Below are 18,430 nucleotides of genomic sequence, written 5' to 3' on the forward strand. Positions count from 1 at the left end.
ACAACTAAAGCATGGATATAAACCCACAAATCCACTTTAAAACTGAAAGCAAATCAAAGAATGGGTTTTGGCAACAAGCAACCATTTTCACAACAACAAGGAAGAACAATTTGGATAAACCCTACCTTCATACGCAATCCTGGCATGGCTGAAGGAGAGCCCACCTGTCAGATTCCCCAAAATCTTCTCCAAAATTGTCCATCCTCTCCAAAATTCCCAAATTGGGTTATATGGAAGAGTTGACCCAAAAATCTCTATTTTTGGAATAAAAACTTTTATTTACCAATAATCCTCTAAATTTAATCCTTTTTAACAATATAACTTGCTTTATCAATTCAAAATTCGATTTTCTCAATTAATCAAATTTAGCCGTTCAAATTTAATAATCCAACAGAACACAATCAATCTATTGCGATAATAAAAAAAAACTTTCTTTTTCGACAGCATATATAAATAATGCATTTAATATTCAAAATCAGACATTAATTCAAATTTGCTTCCAATTTAAAACAGGCAATTCATTAACAACGAAAATCACATAACGGAAACCAGATTAATTAATCCATTAATCCTCAATGCACAAACGCATATATTTAATCAAGAAATTACTAAGGACTAATTCATCAATTAACCAAACACACCAGGCACGCAAACCGAGGAAGCCAACCAAACAGACGACTCGCAAACCCAAACCAACAAGGGATTACCGACGACGACTGGCGATGCTCACTAGAGCACGACTAAGGTCGACTAGGGTCTTACGACCACCTAATCCAACTCTAAGGATAAAAAGGTACACTCAAACCTGCAAAACCAGGTGACGACGAACCTCGCACTCATGCGACTTCGCACCTGAAATCTCCTGCAACCAATGATCATACATGCATACATATATAATAACTTAATAAATGCGTTAGCTTGATGAATACCATGAAATAAGAACACTAAACAACTAGCATAAAACTAGTGAGAAAACCACATCAATAGCTATGCGAAAAATCAACATCTGATTATAATCATAATATTACGATAAACTAATCAAGATTAAACCAAGGTTAGAGATCGATTACGGTAGGGGTACTACACTGCTCCTTAGCAGAGCTGAGAAATTGGATTAATTTTTCTCTTTTCTATGTTAATATGAGTGGATATGATGAAAAAAATAAATGATGCAAGAATTAGGAAATTGACAAAAATCAATATGAATAGAAAGATACATAACTAAAATCAAAACATAAGATCGGATCTGGAAATGGGATATTAAAAGGAGCCCATATATGAAATTTGGGTGTGCAAGTGTCAACCTATGGAGAAAGGTACCATAGACCAGAGATATTTTTTATCAACTATGTGTTGGCTTGATGATGATTGTAATGGACGACTTCATGTGTTGTCATTGATGGAACATGTATACACACGCATATGTTCACATTTTCACAGTCATCTTAGTTAAGACAAACTGGTGTTACTCCTAAGTCCTTTGTATTGTAAAACTGGTATTATATGTATAGTGAAGTTAAAACAGCTTAGAGGGTGTCTAACCGGTATATGTAGACAACCAGTATATATAGGAATGGCTTGACACTAGCGTGGAAATTCAGTGGAGATCATCAAAGAATCAACTGGAGGACAATCGTTCTATAAGTTGGAAGTGGTTAACTCTTAATTGGTATCGGTGTTCAAACTGGTTTCACTGATTATGTGATGAATTATCACTGGTTGTGATGAGTTATCCCTAACCGATAGATTTTGTGGCAATTTGTGATGAGTTATGTTAGATTGTCCAGATACGCTGCACCTAGGAAATTGTGATGTGATTCCTGAGCCGACATGAAATCTAATGTCTATATAATGACATTATGATGAACTATTTTTCACGATGCGAGATAGAAGTGCTAAGTTGTTGAAGGCATTGCAGAGTATGTCGGTGATGCAGTTTTGAGTGAGCAGAAGAGGATCTATTCAAGAAAGTTGTGCTACTTCTAGATCACACCACCTGTAGTTTTCTAATCACTACAACAGTCAAATCCCCTAACCAGGTAAGCTCTAACAAGCTTCATTGTACAAATCCTCTAACAAGGTGATCCACTAGTTTGGGTTTAAAATCTTCTACTGAGGTTACTCCTAACAAGGTACTACCTTTAACAGGGTATAGCTCCTAACAGGTCTTTTGGATCTTTAACAGGATTCGCTCCTAGTAGAGCATTTTGTAGACCCTAACTGGCTAGTTACCTATTACTGTAGATAGTTAACTTTTGAGTCCCATCTCACCATAGTTTTTCTCAGCTGGGTTTTCCACGTATAAACACTTGTGTTATGGTAGACATTTTACTTGTTGTGGATGCTTTAATATCATTTTGGATTGCATACATAGTGTTTAGTAAACTTGTTAACTATCTTTTTTGGTCTGTGTTTAAAGTGGTATTGTTTTTTGTTGTCACTGAGTCACCGCCCCTCTCAGTGCTTTATAATTCTATCAATTGGTATCAAAGCCTAACTTCCTTAAGGCTTAATTGCTTGGAAGGAAACCTTAAAGCCACCATGGGGGATATGAGTGATTTAAAAATGGCTATAGTGCTTGAAGAAACCAAGGAAGAGCTTGAAACCCTAAGGGTCAGATTTAAAGATTCACAAGTCAAAAGGAGAGAGTTGATTGAACAACTATTGGAGATATCTGATAATAGTTCTTCAAATGATGCTAACATTGATGCATTAGCTGAAGAAGTTGAAAATCTAAACTTGAGAAGAGAGCTAGAAGCCCTAACCATCCGCATGAGCCAAGAGCTTGAAGCAAGAAGGACAACTGAAGACCTAATAAAAGAGAGATCATGAGATTTTCAAAATCAAGCAGAAGAATGCAACTTTGCATGAACATTAGCATGAGGAGAAAGAAGAGAAGGAGGATTTGCAGCTAGATCTTGAAATGGAAACATCTCTAAGAGAGACTCTGACAAAACATAATGAAGATCATACCAGAGAGCTCATTGAGGCTAATGGAAAGATGGAAAATTTCAATAAGAGTTCTTCTATGCTAGATGAGAAGATCCAATCTCAGAGGATGAAAGGTGACACATTTGGACTAGGCTTCAATACATCTGAGAAAGGAGAATCTTCCAGTACAAAGAGAAACATTCACAAAGGTAAAACGACTCCTAATTAGGCTATCAAGCCTACTAGTAAGAAAGATTTTAAACTTGTTTTCTTTGTCTTTTATTAACCTAGACATATTGCAAATTTGTGTAGAAGCAGATCTAATGGGAATATAGGCTATAATGAAAATGCTAGGTATGTATCTAGGAGGTTTGAAGGTCACTTTTTTACATGCAACATGTATGGATATAGATCAGTTGAATGTAGATATGGAGAAAACAATCTGACACCTCACATGAATCCAAGACCTAATGGTGACTGGAGGAGAACCTATGACAATTGGGGAAACATGATCTGACAGAAACCCTATGTCAACCAGTTTAGTCCATTTGAAATGGAAAAGGTAACTAATGTTATTTGCACCATTTGTAACAATTATGCTCATGTGGCTATGAACTGCAGAAGGAGAACTGGAAGAGGTAATGCAGGACCTTGAAGATCATCTGTAATGGCTTGCTATCATTGTCACAAATTGGGACACATGGAAAAGTTCAGTAGAACCGGGAAGAACAAACTGATCAACCACTCTGAAATTCAAAAAGGTAAGCAGAAGGCCAATATTGAGGAAACCAGAGAGGAGATGAATAGAATATGGAAAAGGAAGAGTGAGGACAAGCCTGCAAAAGAATCTATTCCTTCACCTAGTGTGGAGAATCCTGCACTAGAGAACTAAGTCTTTCAAACATGTCTAAGGGGAGCATAGTGGTAAATCTACTTCCAGACCCCTTGAATAATGTGTTGTAAGAGAGTTTGCATTTTGGGTTGTTTTGTGAGAATTCTTGATATCATAATCTATCGGTTTTTCAAAAGATTGTCAACCAGTTATATACCTGTCAATATTGCCAGTATTATTAAGCAGTATATTAGGGTTTGTTACCCTATCGGTCGAGAAATTAATGCAGTGGGTAAAGTCTATAAAAGTGAGTTTTACTATGTTATTTTTACCCTAATTGCATTTGAAAGAGAGTTCTTGAGCACCTGCAGAGCGAAAAAGAGAATTGCTAGCTGATTGTAGATGGATTTGTGTTGTGGATTAAAAGATTGAATCAGATTTGAAGATTAGTGAAGGCGAAATGGGTGTACATTCGAGAGATCAACCAAAAACCTTGCTAGTGCAGAGGAATTAAGGTATTGTTTTGTTAATCTCTCTCAAATCGAGTTTATCCAAAATGGCATCATCGTCTAAGCATGTAGAGAGACTTATGATCACTGCTGAACCTATGGAGTCTATGGAAATATACAAAATAGTGTCATATAATGCTTTGTTTCAAGTTCCTGATGGTGTTATGATAAAAGGTGATTTATCCAGTTACATTTACTGTAAAATTGAAGATTTAAGATCTTTATCAATTTACTCTCAATTGAAATCCTTATGTGATAAAAGCAGTAAAATCAAACCCGAGAACATTAGGGTTTTCACAATGCGGCATACTTTCTTGAAGATTTTGAAGAAGAACATGTTAGGATAATTCCTAGTCATGTGCATGGTAAAAATATGTATCTTGAAAGGTCACACACAATCACAAAGGAAGCAATCCATGTAGTGACTGGTTTTTGGCAAACCGGTGAAGTTCCAAAGTTGAGGAAAATTTCAAAAGAAACTGTGGTAACACTAACTCAGACTACCTCTGATGGTCGTGCATTTTTAGTTAACAAAATTAAGGACCCAACAGTTAGAATTTCTACTATGGTCCTTGGGTACAAGATATTTTATTCCAGCAGAATGAATAGTGTGTCATCTGCAGCTGTGCATGCAGCTTACAGAATGATTGCTGAGAATATAGATTATGACTAATGCAAGGCTATAAGGAGCCAATTGATGTTGAACCTACAATCAATTAAGAAAGACAACAACCAAAATTTAAAATTTGGTCAACTATTGATAGGTTTATTTTCAGAATTTCCTATCGGGAATTGGTGACATTCAATGGTCAAAGGACATACTGGTAACTGCTCAAATCAAGAACAACATTAAGGCTATAAAGAACACATTGTCTACTGCAATGAATAGATATTTTAATGAATTCCAAAAAAAGATGGGTATGAGGTCTAGGCTACCCAAAAATATGGTGAAACACTTTGCAAAAGACACCTGTTTCACAGTCACCAAATTTTTTTGTCTTATGGAGGCAGTAGAACCCAAGGAGGATGAAATGGATGAAATGAGTTATGAAGTCAATTATGACTTATTAATCAGATATGCCAACAACCTTTTGGCATCTCCCAAGGATAAGAAACATAAAAGACTAGGAACTTACCAGAAAAGAAATGCACCTGCTGAACCCGGTCCTATCAAGGAGAAGAAGAAGAAGAAACAAGTTGAGAAAGCACCTTTAGTGACCACCGGTACAAGGGTAACAAGAAGTGTTCTAGTAAAAAGGGAACTGACATCTAAAGTATATGCTTAGAAGCAAACTGCAATGAAGAAGAGAGGTAGACAACTTATTCTTCAAGAAAAATTTGAGGATACCAACACTGAAGAGGAACCAAATAAGATGAAATCAACTGGTAAGAAAGCCAAACCAGTAGGAGACACTTCACAACAAGGTATTCCTATTAATGCTTTATATTACAAACCTATGACTAATTTTGAGAGAACTGTAAAAACATTAGGGAGGAATAGGTTTGATAATGTGAAAGAATGTTTTGATTCATTTGATGATGATCAAAAGCAACAAATTGTTCAAGAGGTAATCAACCACTTATGTCAATACAATTGGTTGCCTCAGGATATTAAAAAGGATATTTCTGATTCTTTGTATTCTATTCTTGAAAATAAGTGGAAAGTGGTTGTTGAACAAGATCAAGAAATGATTGATAGTATTTTCATTCAATATTTTCTTGAATTATCTAGAGATGAATTATTAGCATTGCTTGATAATTTCAAATGACAGTTTCATTCTAAGGTAAGAAGATTGAAGTATTGAATGGAAAGGTGCAATCTATTGAAGTTGAAACTCATCAGATAGCTAAAAATATTCAAAGGATGCATGAGCAGATGAAGTCTCATAAAACTGATCAAATAGAGACTGGAGCTCAATCGAAGTTAGATGAAGAAGAAATTATTGCACCAAACATTGTCCATCCTATTAAGCATAAGGATTACACTACTTCTCTACCGGTTACATTTTTAGATGATATCCAGGACACCATTTATACATCTGGTAATATCATTGAACTAGTTATGCAACCTTTACAACAACTGGTCATTACTATTACACAGGAAGCAGTTGAAGCACTGGTAATTCAACCTAGTGTGGATATTAAACCTCCACCAGAAAAAGAACACCAAGTGGAAAATAAATTGCCACCGGTTACAACGATTACACAGGAGAAACAAACAAAGGTAGAAAAAGAGAAAGAGAAACCTGTGAAAGAGGTTGAGGTAAAAGAACCCAAACAGAAAAAGGAGGAAGAGAAAGAGAAAACAAAGGAGAAGTTAGCAGATGAAAAGGAAAAAGCAATTGTTAAGCAGAAAATTGATGATGAGGATGACTCAATAGGCATCAAAGGGCCTATGGATGTAGAAAATCTGAGTGCATCTGAACTCATGGAGATTGCAACAATGCTGCAATCTAGAGCTTAGAAGAAAAGATTAAAAGAGCAAAGGAAGGAAGCAGAAACAATTCAAACCATCATTGAAATTTTATCAAGTCTTCTATTGGAGAATGACATTGGAAATTTATCAAATACTATCGACAATCTTGGCCAGTTGGTTGCTGATGCATCAAACCAACTTAATTCCCTTGAAGAAGTTGCTCAAACTCTAGTAGAGAAGAATTACAAGAGGAAAAGAGGAGAACAAATAATGAAAGATATTAATACAAGGAAGACTGATTTATCCCTGAATAAAGATCTTTTGAAGACTACTATTGAAACTGGAGGAAGGATACCAGCCTTTATTCCAAATGTTTCATTTTTCTACACTGATTTGATTAAGAGGTGAGAAGAGACAAAACATGAACTAGAAAGGATATGTACTGCCTACATACCTTTACAGGAATCAACCTTAGCATTTGGCAAATCAGTTGATGATTTGCAAAATCGGTTAGATATCTATGATTGTGAACAGGCTAAGAGACTCTGATCCCTGAAGGAACTCAAGAACCAGTTGAGACCCAAAGTGGACATCTTACAATGGGCATTCAGGGATGCAAAAGCAGTTTTGGCAACTCCAGAAATGAGAACAATGGATGCGATGGAAGAATTCACTACATAGGTTATGACAACTATTGAGATCACTGAAACCTTATTGGAAACATGGGAAAATGATTTTCTCAGATGAAGATCACTTTCAGTGACATTTTCTTGAAAATTGCAGTGAACACTCCTTGATAAAGACTTATGTTTTTGTATATGTAATTTTTTATGAAAATTTTGATAGAATATATATGTATTTTACTTTTCAATTTGGCATTGTTGTCAAAGGGGGAGTAGAAATATGTATGTGTTGTAAAATTTTGTATGTATTGTTAAGGGGGAGTAGAAATATGTTTGTACAATTTTTGTAAGCACACTTAGTTGTAAAGTTGTAAATTTTTTTAAATGTTGCCATCAATGCCAAAGGGAAATATTGTTGGCTTGATGATGATTGTAATGGATGACTTCATGTGTTGTCATTGATGGCACATGTATACACACACATATGTTCACATTGTCATAGTAATATTAGTTAAGACAAACCAGTATTACTCCTAAGCCCTTTGTATTGCAAAATTGATATTATATGTATAGTGAAGTTCAAACGGTTTAGAGGGTGTCTAGCTAGTATATGTAGACAATTGGTATATACAGGAATGGCTTGACACCAGCGTGGAGATTCAACGGAGATCATCAAAGAGTCAATTGGAGAACAATCGGTCTATAAGTTGGAAGTGGTTAAATCTTATCTGGTATCAGTGTTCCAATAGGTTTCACTGATTGTGTGATGAGTTATCAACAGTCATGATGAGTTATCCCTAACCGATAGATTTGGTGGCAATATGTGATGAGTTATGTTAGATTGTCCAGATACACTGCACGTAGGAAATTGTGATGTGAATCATGAGTTGACATGAAATCTAATGTCTATATAATGACATTATGATGAACTATTTTTCATGATGCAAGATAGAAGTGCTAAGTTGTTGAAGGCATTGTAGAGTATGTCGGTGATGCAATTTTGAGTGAGAAAAAGAGGCTCTATTAAAGAAAGTTGTGCTACTTCTAGATCACACCACCTTTTGTTTTCTAATCACTACAACAATCAAATCCCCTAATTGGGTAAGCTCTAACAAGCTTCATTGTACAAATCCTGTAACAAGGTGATCCATTAGTTTGGGTTTAAAATCCTCTACCGAGGTTACTCCTAACAGGGTACTACCTTTAACAGGGTATAGCTCGTAATAGGAATTTTGGATCTTTACCAAAATTCGCTCCTAGCAGAGCATTTTGTAGACCTTAACCGGTTAGTTACCTATTACTACAGATAGTTAACTTGTGAGTCCCATCTCACCGTGGTTTTTCTCAACTGGGTTTTCCACGTATAAACACTTATGTTATGGTGGATGTTTTACTTGTTGTGGATGCTTTAATATCATTTTGGATTGCATGCATAGTGTTTAGTAAACTTGTTATATGTCTTTTTCGGTCTGTGTTTAAAGTGGTATTGTTTTTGTTGTCACTAATTCACTCCCCCCTCTCAGTGCTTTATAAGTCTATCACTATGATGTGTAGATTCCATATTAGTGTTCTTTGTACATCATTTAGTCATAGGGGTTTAGGTTGATGTTGCTTGATAGGGTTCATGCATTTCTTCAGTTATGAAGGAAACACATAAAATTGATCATAATTGCTAGTTTGAATACTTGAATTTAGACCTCTCCTTCACTACATTGAAGATGTTTGATTGCTTTGATCAATTAGAATGTGAATTGGAAACTCATATAGAGATGTTCAAATGAGGGGGTATAAGTTTTAGTTATACACAAATTCACAAAATGTGTTGAAAATTTGACCGATGTTGGGAAGCACTTTATTGCTTACAACTTCCCAACCATTGGACGTTCAAATTTAGGCCTAATTTGACTAGACCATGAAAGTATGTGCAATAGACTAGGAGGTATAGGATGCTACGTGCCATAGTATAGAAGGATAGGGGTGCTAGGCACCATTGTCATAACATATTGAGCTAGAATTTAGGTCGGTGAGCATGGATTAGTGTTGAGCTTCTATATTTTGCCATGGCTTGAGCATAATCAGTCATGAAACAGAGGCATGAGGGGATATCCACCAAAATGAGCCTCGAATGAGAATAGATTTTATGAGGATGCAATTTACAACACTAAATTTAGTGCCCACTCTAGTGGGATTATGACCTTATGCTTACACTCTTGATAAAGTAAAAGATAGCATCAAAAGACTTTCACCAAGATATTAAAGAGATAATACAACACCAATTCCCTAGGACTTAGGATCTTATCAATTTGAAATACCAAGATAAAAGGAGAAAAAATGATCAACATAGGCTACACATACAAATGGAGCATGCAAGAACAAAGAAGGATATGTCATCTAGGTCTAGTAAGGGTTGCTTACTAGGAACCATAAGAGAAGAGGAGATTCAAATAAATATATCAAGGTGTGTTATACTAGTTGACTCTTGTAAAATGTTACAAAGTGAAATATCCTTTTGCTAGATAATCTAGAAAAAAAAATGACTGCAAAATGGGTGTTGTAGTGTACACCAAACACAAAGATTACAAAATGAAGCCTTTTTTTGCTAGGTGATCCAAAAATGTGATTGCAAAATGGGTGTTGTAGTGTGCACCAAACATATCATAGTGTGTGATCAAAGTGTACAGACAAAACTTTGTGGTTTGCACACAAAGTGTAACATTTAGTGGAGTGTATGTTGCCAGATGAAAGTAATTGCTTAATCCTTACTGAGAGTAATCTATCTAAGGTAGCATACGTACATCCAAAATACAAGTATGTCGCAATACTGGAATGAACTCATACTTAGGAAAATCAAAGGTGACAGTTGTTGGCATATGTGCAGAGCATGATGACATGATGATATTGTATGTTGTCATTGATGTCAATATGTTGAAGTATGAACCGGTATGGTGTAGTAAGCAAACTGGCAAGAGAAATGGTATTATGATGTAAACCGGTATTTGTGAAAAAGTGAAGCAGTATGTTTGAAGGTGAACCAATATGTTGGAATAAGAACCGGTAAATGGACATTTTATATTGGGGTTTCATTTGGCATGACTACCGGTTGGTAGTCTCAGCTTCAGGGTTTTCGGTTGATGCATTCCAAGCTTGTGCTATTTAACCGATGACATCTTGTGATGAGTTAGAATTGTATGAAGACCAGATAAGTGTTGTCACTTTAGCCTTGTGCGTGTGAAGGATTTACTTGAGGATCTTGCATGGAGAGTGATCCTATCTACCTTGGGAATTTGTGAAGTCTTTGTAAATGGTGGGGAGCATGTGATGAGTTATCTGCTTCCTGAAGTGGCAAAGAATGAACGTTGGAGAATGTCTTGAGATCTGTTCAAGACTGTTGTATTCAATGCAGTGTGGCTAACGGTCAAGATTCAACCGACTGGATTGTAAAACCTAAATGTTTAGGGTTTAGGGTTTATGCTACCGACCTATCTGTTTCCTATAAGGTTGATGATGTTTTTCATTTTGAAGTTGTTGGAAAATGGTATGTGTATATCCCAGTGAGAGATACTTGATTCTTGCCAGACCAGAGAAGTGTGCTGATACCTACAGAGTGTGATTTCAGAAGAAAAGGAGCTTAAGTGGATCTACCTTGGCATTGAGTGCTTTTATCAGATCAATGTATTACTTGTTGACTTCTAACCATTTCAGCACTTGGAAATCCCTTAACTGGGTAGCTTTAACAAGCTTTTGTGTAAATCCTTTAACAGGGTGACTCAATTCAATGAGTTCTTCAAATCCTCCTGCGAGGTAACCTTTAATAGGGTTCTAACCTTTAACCGGGTATTTAGCCATCCCTTAACTGGGTGATCCCTAGCAGGATCGGTTCCTAGCAGAACCTATTGTAAAAGTCTCTAACCAGACATGCTCCTAACAGAGCATACTTCAAAAGAGTTCAAGAACAACTTGTGGGTATTCATCTCCACCATGGTTTTTCCTAGTTGGGTTTCCACGTGAAAAATCAGTGTGTCATGTGTGATGCCTTTCATGTGATGGTTTAGTGTTTTATGTCAAACTGGTAAAATATGTTGAACTAGTAGTTGTTATATTTTGATGATAGATTACCTATTTATGCATAAGGGTGAAGTGGAAATGAGGTATTAGATTGTATGGAAATAAAAGGGTTACCAATTTAAAGTCTTTGACATTCTTACGGTGTTTACCGATAGTAATCTGGTTTAAACTAGTGTTATCACTTGCCAATCAAAGTGCACTGTTTGCAGTCAAACTGGTTCAGGAAAAGTGTTTTTACCTGTATTGATTCACCCCACCCTCTCAGTACCAGTTTGGTACTAACTATTCATCATTTATTCATCAATTGGTATCAGAGCATCTTCCAGGTCCTCTGTGTTGTAAGCTTAACTGCTTGAGGAAAAGATCTTATTCTAATGATGAAGAGGGAAGGTCCAAAGTTCAATAGAGATAACTTTAAAATATGGAAGGACATAATGAAGATATACATCAAAAGCATGGGTGCTCAACACTAGAGCTATGTTGAGAATGCTTATGTTATCCCTACCAGTACTCTCACTGATGATCAGAAGAGAGAGATTTAGGAGAATGGGCAAGTCATGGAAGCCCTAATCAGTAGTCTATTTGACATTGAGTTTATTGATGTTTAGGATAAAGATAATCCCAAGGAAGTATGGGCTGCTCTTGAGAATATCTATGGTTGTGATGAGCATGTTAAATAGGCTAAGGAGGAGAGCCTTAGGGGAAAGTTTGAAGACATGCGGATGGTTGAAGGAGAGACCATTCAACAATATGGAATAAGAATCAAAACTATTGTTGGAGACATCAAGAGTGCAGGTGGTATAATAGATGATTCCACTATTGTTAGAAAAGTCTTGAGATCCTTATTACCGGTCTATTCAATAAGGGTTGCTTCTATTTAGGAATTGAGGTCTATAGCCAAGACAAAGGTATCCCTAGACTCCATCATTGCTAAGTTGACATCTTATGAGACAAATAATTATGATGGCAGTATGCAGAAGACTGAATCAGCCTTTAGAGCATCTGCTGCACCATCTAGAAAGGGCAAAGAAGCTAGTACCTATGGAGAACCAAGACAAAGTAGAGAAATGGATGATGAGGAGATCATGATGGAATTTGAAGCTCTTCTTGCCAAGAGACTTCCTAAGGGAACCAGTAAATACAGAGGTAAGCTCCCTTTGAAATTTTTTTCTTGTAATAGGATAGGACACATTGCTGTAAACTGTCCTAATGGTGATAACAAGGAAAAACTAGAGAAGTTCAAGAAGTTCAAAGGAGGAAACTAGAGAAATTGTTTTGTAGCAGTTGATGAAGGTGTCACTGATGAGGAATCAGAAGATGAAGAAAGTGAAGACATTGTGTTTGTAGCAGTTAAGGAAGATGTGTCAGACAAGAAGGCTCTTGTATCCTGCTTTGATAATTCCAATGTGTGGATTATTGATAGTGGTTGTTCTCACCATATGACTGGTGACCGGAGTAAGTTTCTATCTTTGGAAGAATATGATGGTGGTGTGGTTCATTTTGGTAATAATGCACCATGTATGGTAAAAGGCAGAGGGTCCATCTCTCTAAATGGAAAAAGCAGTGCTGACAATGTGTATTGGGTAGAAGGTCTCAGACACAACCTTTTGAGTGTTGCCTAGCTGAATGATAATGGACTCACTCTGGAATTTAGAGATGGAGTGTGTAAAATAAAAGGTAAGAGTGGTGAACTGATGGCTACTAGTATGTAGACCAAAGGTAACCTATTTCAACTAAATGCTAATGTTAGTACATGTCTAATGGCTAAGTTTGATGATAGCTGGATATGGCATAAGAGACTATGCCATGTAAACTTTGATAATATTGTGAAGGCTAGTAAGATCAAGGCAGTTAGAGGATTGCCTAAGCTAAGAAAACCGAAGAATCCTTTGTGCAGAGAGTGTCAACTGGGGAAAATATCTTCCTCAACCTTCAAAGGTAAATCTTTCACTATAGACAATTTACTTGATCTTGTGCATACTGATTTGTGTGATCCTATGAAAACTAGGAGTGTGCAGGGAGATAGGTATTTTATGATTCTTACTGATGATTGCTCAAGAATGATGTGGGTTACATTCTTGAAGGAAAAGTCTGAAGCCTTTGGAAAGTTCAAAGCCTTCAGAGTACTGTTGAAAAAGAAAGCGGTAAGAGGATTAAGTGCCTGAGAACTGATTAAGGAGGAGAATTCACTTATGGTGAATTCAACAAGTACTGTGAAGAGAACAACATCAAGAGGAAACTGTCTGCCCCTCGGACTCCACAATAGAATGGCCTAGTAGAGAGAATCAACTAGACTGTAGTTGAAGTAGCCAGAACAATGTTGATCCAAGGAAAAGTTGCTCACACCTTTTGGAGAGAAGTGGTGAGCACTGCAGTCTACACAATGAACCGGGTACTCATCAAAAAGGGTAAGGATAAAACACCTTATGAGTATTGGACCAGTAAGACATGAGTGGTAAGCTACTTTAGAGTGTTTGGTAGCAAATGTTATATCAAGAGGAGTAAACATTAGAACAAGTTTCATGCTAAATGTGATGAGGGAATATTCCTAGGGTATTTCACAAAGAGCAAAGCTCTCAAATGTTTCAACAATAGGACTCAAAGAATTGTTGAAAGCATCAATGTTAGAGTTGATGAAATCTCTGAGAAACCTAAGGAAACCGGCAGTGAGCAAGTAGGAGATGAACCAATAGTAACCTTCTGGGAACCGGTTACAAAATAGCCTAGCACTAGTAATAGTGCTCCTACACTAGTAGACGCTGATGCTGATGAAGATGAGGATGAAGAAGAAAAGCAAGAGGAAACAACTAAGATCATTCCTAGGTATGTAAAGCTGAATCATGATCCAAAGTAGTTCATACGAGACAAGGATGCAGAAATTCTTACAAGAAGAAAGGTTAGAGAAAACTCTTGCATGATCTCTGAATTTGAGCCTAAAACATTCAAAGATGCACATAAAGATGAAGACTGGATCAAGGCAATGGAAGAGGAACTTGACTAGATAGAAAAGAATGGTACATGGTCTTTGGTACCCAGACCTGAGCATAAAAATGTCATAGGCACCAAATGGGTTCTAAAAAATAAGCTGAATGAAGATGGCACATTGGTAAGAAACAAAGCCAGACTAGTGTGCAAAGGATATGCTCAAGAAGAAGGAGAAGACTATGGAGAAACCTTTGCTCCAGTAGCCAGATTGGAAGGAGTTCGTATGCTTCTTGCATATGCAGCCTTTAAGGGATTCAAAGTATATCAAATGGATGTAAAATCTGCATTCCTGAATGGAATACTAGAAGAGGAGGTGTATATGGAGCAACCAGATGCGTTTTCCCTATCAGAAGATAGTGACATGGTGTGTAGGCTACACAAAGCCTTGTATGGACTAAAGTAGACACCTAGAGCATGGTATGAATGCTTGCACTCCCATCTTGTGAAGATTGGATTTGAGAGAACAAATGAAGATAGCAATATCTATCTAAAGTCAGAAGAAGATCAGATTCTAATCTGTGAGGTATTTGTTGATGACAATTTTTGGAGGAGATGACAAGATGAGTCATGAATTTGCATATGAGATGAAAAAGGAGTTTGAGATGTCACTTATAGGGGAGATTAAGTTCTTCATTGGACTACAGATTCAACAAATGAATGATGGAATCTTTATCACTCAGTCCAAGTATGTCAAAGAGGTGTTGAACACTTTTGGCATGGAAGATAGCAAACCGGTTGGTACATCGATGGTGACCGGTTGTAAATTATCAAAAGAGGATGACTCAGGGTTGGTAAATGAGAAGGAATACCGATCAATGATTGGTAAACTACACAATGTAGTACATAGCAGACTGGACATTGCACATGCAGCGGACATTACTGCACGGTTCCAGAAAAGCCCAAGAGAATCCCACTTGGTAGTAGTCAAGCGGATTCTGAGATATCTGAAGGGAACTTTTGACTACGGATTATGGTATCCATACAGTAATGATTTTAACCTGAAAGTATTTATAGATGCTGACTAGGCTGGTAATGTGGATGAATGGAAGATAACAACCGATGGTGCATTCTTTCTTGGTGGTAGACTAGTCTCATGGATGAGTAAGAAGAAGAGTTGTATCTCTCAGTCTACAACAGAAGTAGAATATGTTGCAATATTTATGAACTGCACCCAAAAAATTTGGATGAAGCATGTATTAAATGGCTTCAAAGTTCACGTATCTGAACTGGTAAGTATATTTTGTGACAACACAAGTGTGATTAACATCTCCAAGAATCCGGTTTTACATGATAGAACCAAGCACTTCAAGCTCAAGTATCATTTCTTGAGGGAGAAGGTTCAGAACAAAGAATTTGTACTGGAACATGTTTCCAGTAAGGAGTAGTTAGCTGACATATTCACCAAGCCTCTACAGAAGGCTACCTTTACCTATTTGAGAGGTGAATTAGGGGTGATACCCCTTCAAGAGGTGAACTAAAGGTGTGTGCTCCACATCAATCAGGACTTACATTGATATCTTTTTTCAGGATTGATGTGTTGAAGGATGCTACTCCTTAGGGGGAGCAGCATAGTGGAACATAGATGTGCATGCCTCCACTTTGGCATTGTTGTCAAAGGGGGAGAAGATGTGAAGCAGAGAAGATATTTGCAGTATTGGGGAGAAGATGTGAAGTAGAAGCAACAAGATATCTTTGTATATTGCCATCAATGCCAAAGGGGGAGATTGTTGGCATATGTGCAGAGCATGATGATATGATGATATTGTATGTTGTCATTGATGTCAATATGCTGAAGTATGAACTGGTATGGTGTAGTAAGCCCGGTATGGTGTAGTAAGCAAACTGGCAAGAGAACCGATATGATGATGTAAACTGGTATTTGTGAAAAAGTGAAGTGGTATGTTGGAAGGCGAACCGGTATGTTCGAATAAGAACCAGTAAATGGACGTTTTGTATTGGGGTTTCATTTGGCATGACTACCGGTTGGTAGTCTCAGCTTTAGGGTTTCCAGTTGATGCATTCCAAGCTTGTGCGATTCAACCGATGACATCTTGTGATGAGTTAGCATTGTATGAAGACTAGATAAGTGTTTCCACATCAGCCTTGCGCATGTGAAGGATTTCCTTGAGGATCTTGCATGGAGAGTGATCCTATCTACCTCAGGAATGTGTGAAGTCTCTCTAAATGGTGGGGAGCACATGATGAGCTATCTACTTCCTGAAGTGACAAAGAATGAACATTGGAGAATATCTTGAGATCTATTCAAGACTGTTGTATTTGATGCAGTATGGCTAATGGTCAAGATTGAACCGACTGGATTGTAAAACCTAAATGTTTAAGGTTTATGCTACCGACCTATATGTTTCCTATAAGGTCGATGATGTTATTCATTTTGAAGTTGTTGGAAAATGTTATGTTTGTATCCCAGTGAGCGATACTTGATTCTTGCCAGACTGGAGAAGTGTGTATACCTGCAGAGTGTGATTTTAGAAGAAAAGTAGCTTAAGTGGATCTTCCTTGGCATTGAGTGCTATTATCAGATCAGTGTATTACCTGTTGACTTCTAACCATTTCAATAGTTGGAAAATCCCTTAACCAGGTAGGTGTAACACGATTTTGTGTAAATCCTTTAACAGGGTGACTCAATTCAATGAGTTCTTCAAATCCTCTTGCGAGGTAACCTTTAATAGGGTTCTAACCTTTAACCAGGTATTTAGCCATCCCTTAATTAGGTGATCCCTAGCAGGATCGGTTCCTAGCAGAACCTATTGTGAAAGTCTCTAACCGGACTAGGCTCCTAATAGAGCAGACTTCAAAAGAGTTCAAGAACATCTTGTGGATATTCATCCCCACCATGGTTTTTCCTAGTTGGGTTTCCACATGAAAAATTAGTGTGTCATGTGTGATGCCTTTCATGTGATGGTTTAGTGCTTTATGTCAAACTGGTAAAATATGTTGAACTAGCAGTCGTTATATTTTGATGATAGATTACCTGTTTATGCATAAGGGTGAAGTGGAAATGAGGTATTAGATTGTATGGAAAGCAAAGGGTTACCAGTTTAAAGTCTTTGACATTCTTGTGGTGTTTTACTAGTTGTAATCTGGTTTAAACTGGTGTTATCACTTGCCAGTCAAAGTGCACTTTTTGCAGTCAAACCAGTTCAGGAAAAGTGTTTTTGACTGTACTGATTCAGCCCCCTATCTTAGTACCGGTTTGGTACTAACTGTTCATCATTTATTCATCAATAGTTACAAGACATGAAGAGCACATAAGGGATCCACTCTGTGGGTTTAGCATGTATATTAGGTAAATCATATGTATCAAATACATGATTTTTATGAATTTACCTCATCCTCATAGGTATTATAAATTCTAGCATTGCGAAAGATGAACACATAATATGAACAACAAAAGTCTTTTTGGGTCAACATGAAAGAGAAAAAATGTATCTCAATTATTTGTATCATCCCCAAGTAGACAACACAAAAACACATTTATGAAATAACATGAACACAACATATAGAATAAGTGAGATATAAATAGAGGAATGTTGCGATAGGGTTAGTAATTTTTTTTCCTTATGCCAAAGGAGTAATCAAGGGCCACTTTAAGATATCTTAACAAACACAAAGACACACCAAGAACTACATTACAAGGATTCACATTAAATGCAAGCAAACACATAAAAGGAGGAATCTACTACACGAATGAGGCAGTCTAGTAAATCATTTATCTCCCAATCTTGATGAACATCATTTAGAGATGGTGGAAAAAATATAAAAAGAGACATGACTAGTACCACACTCTAATAATGAATCACTGTGTGTGTCACTGAGAGATAGATCTAAATCTTTTGAAAATATTGAAGATAGATCATCATTAGCAATAAAAACATCCTCAAATATATCATTAGAATCATTATCTAAATTGATCACAATAGGAGGTTTGAAGTGAGGAGAAGAAAAAGAACTATTTTTCATCAAAAAATTAAAATTTTGGTGAGGTTGGTTAAGGTATGGCTATTCAAATCAAATCAACATTTGACTGCTTAGGAGAATAATCACTTTT

Source organism: Cryptomeria japonica, chromosome 11 (genome assembly GCF_030272615.1).
Source record: "Cryptomeria japonica chromosome 11, Sugi_1.0, whole genome shotgun sequence".
Lineage (NCBI taxonomy): Eukaryota > Viridiplantae > Streptophyta > Pinopsida > Cupressales > Cupressaceae > Cryptomeria > Cryptomeria japonica.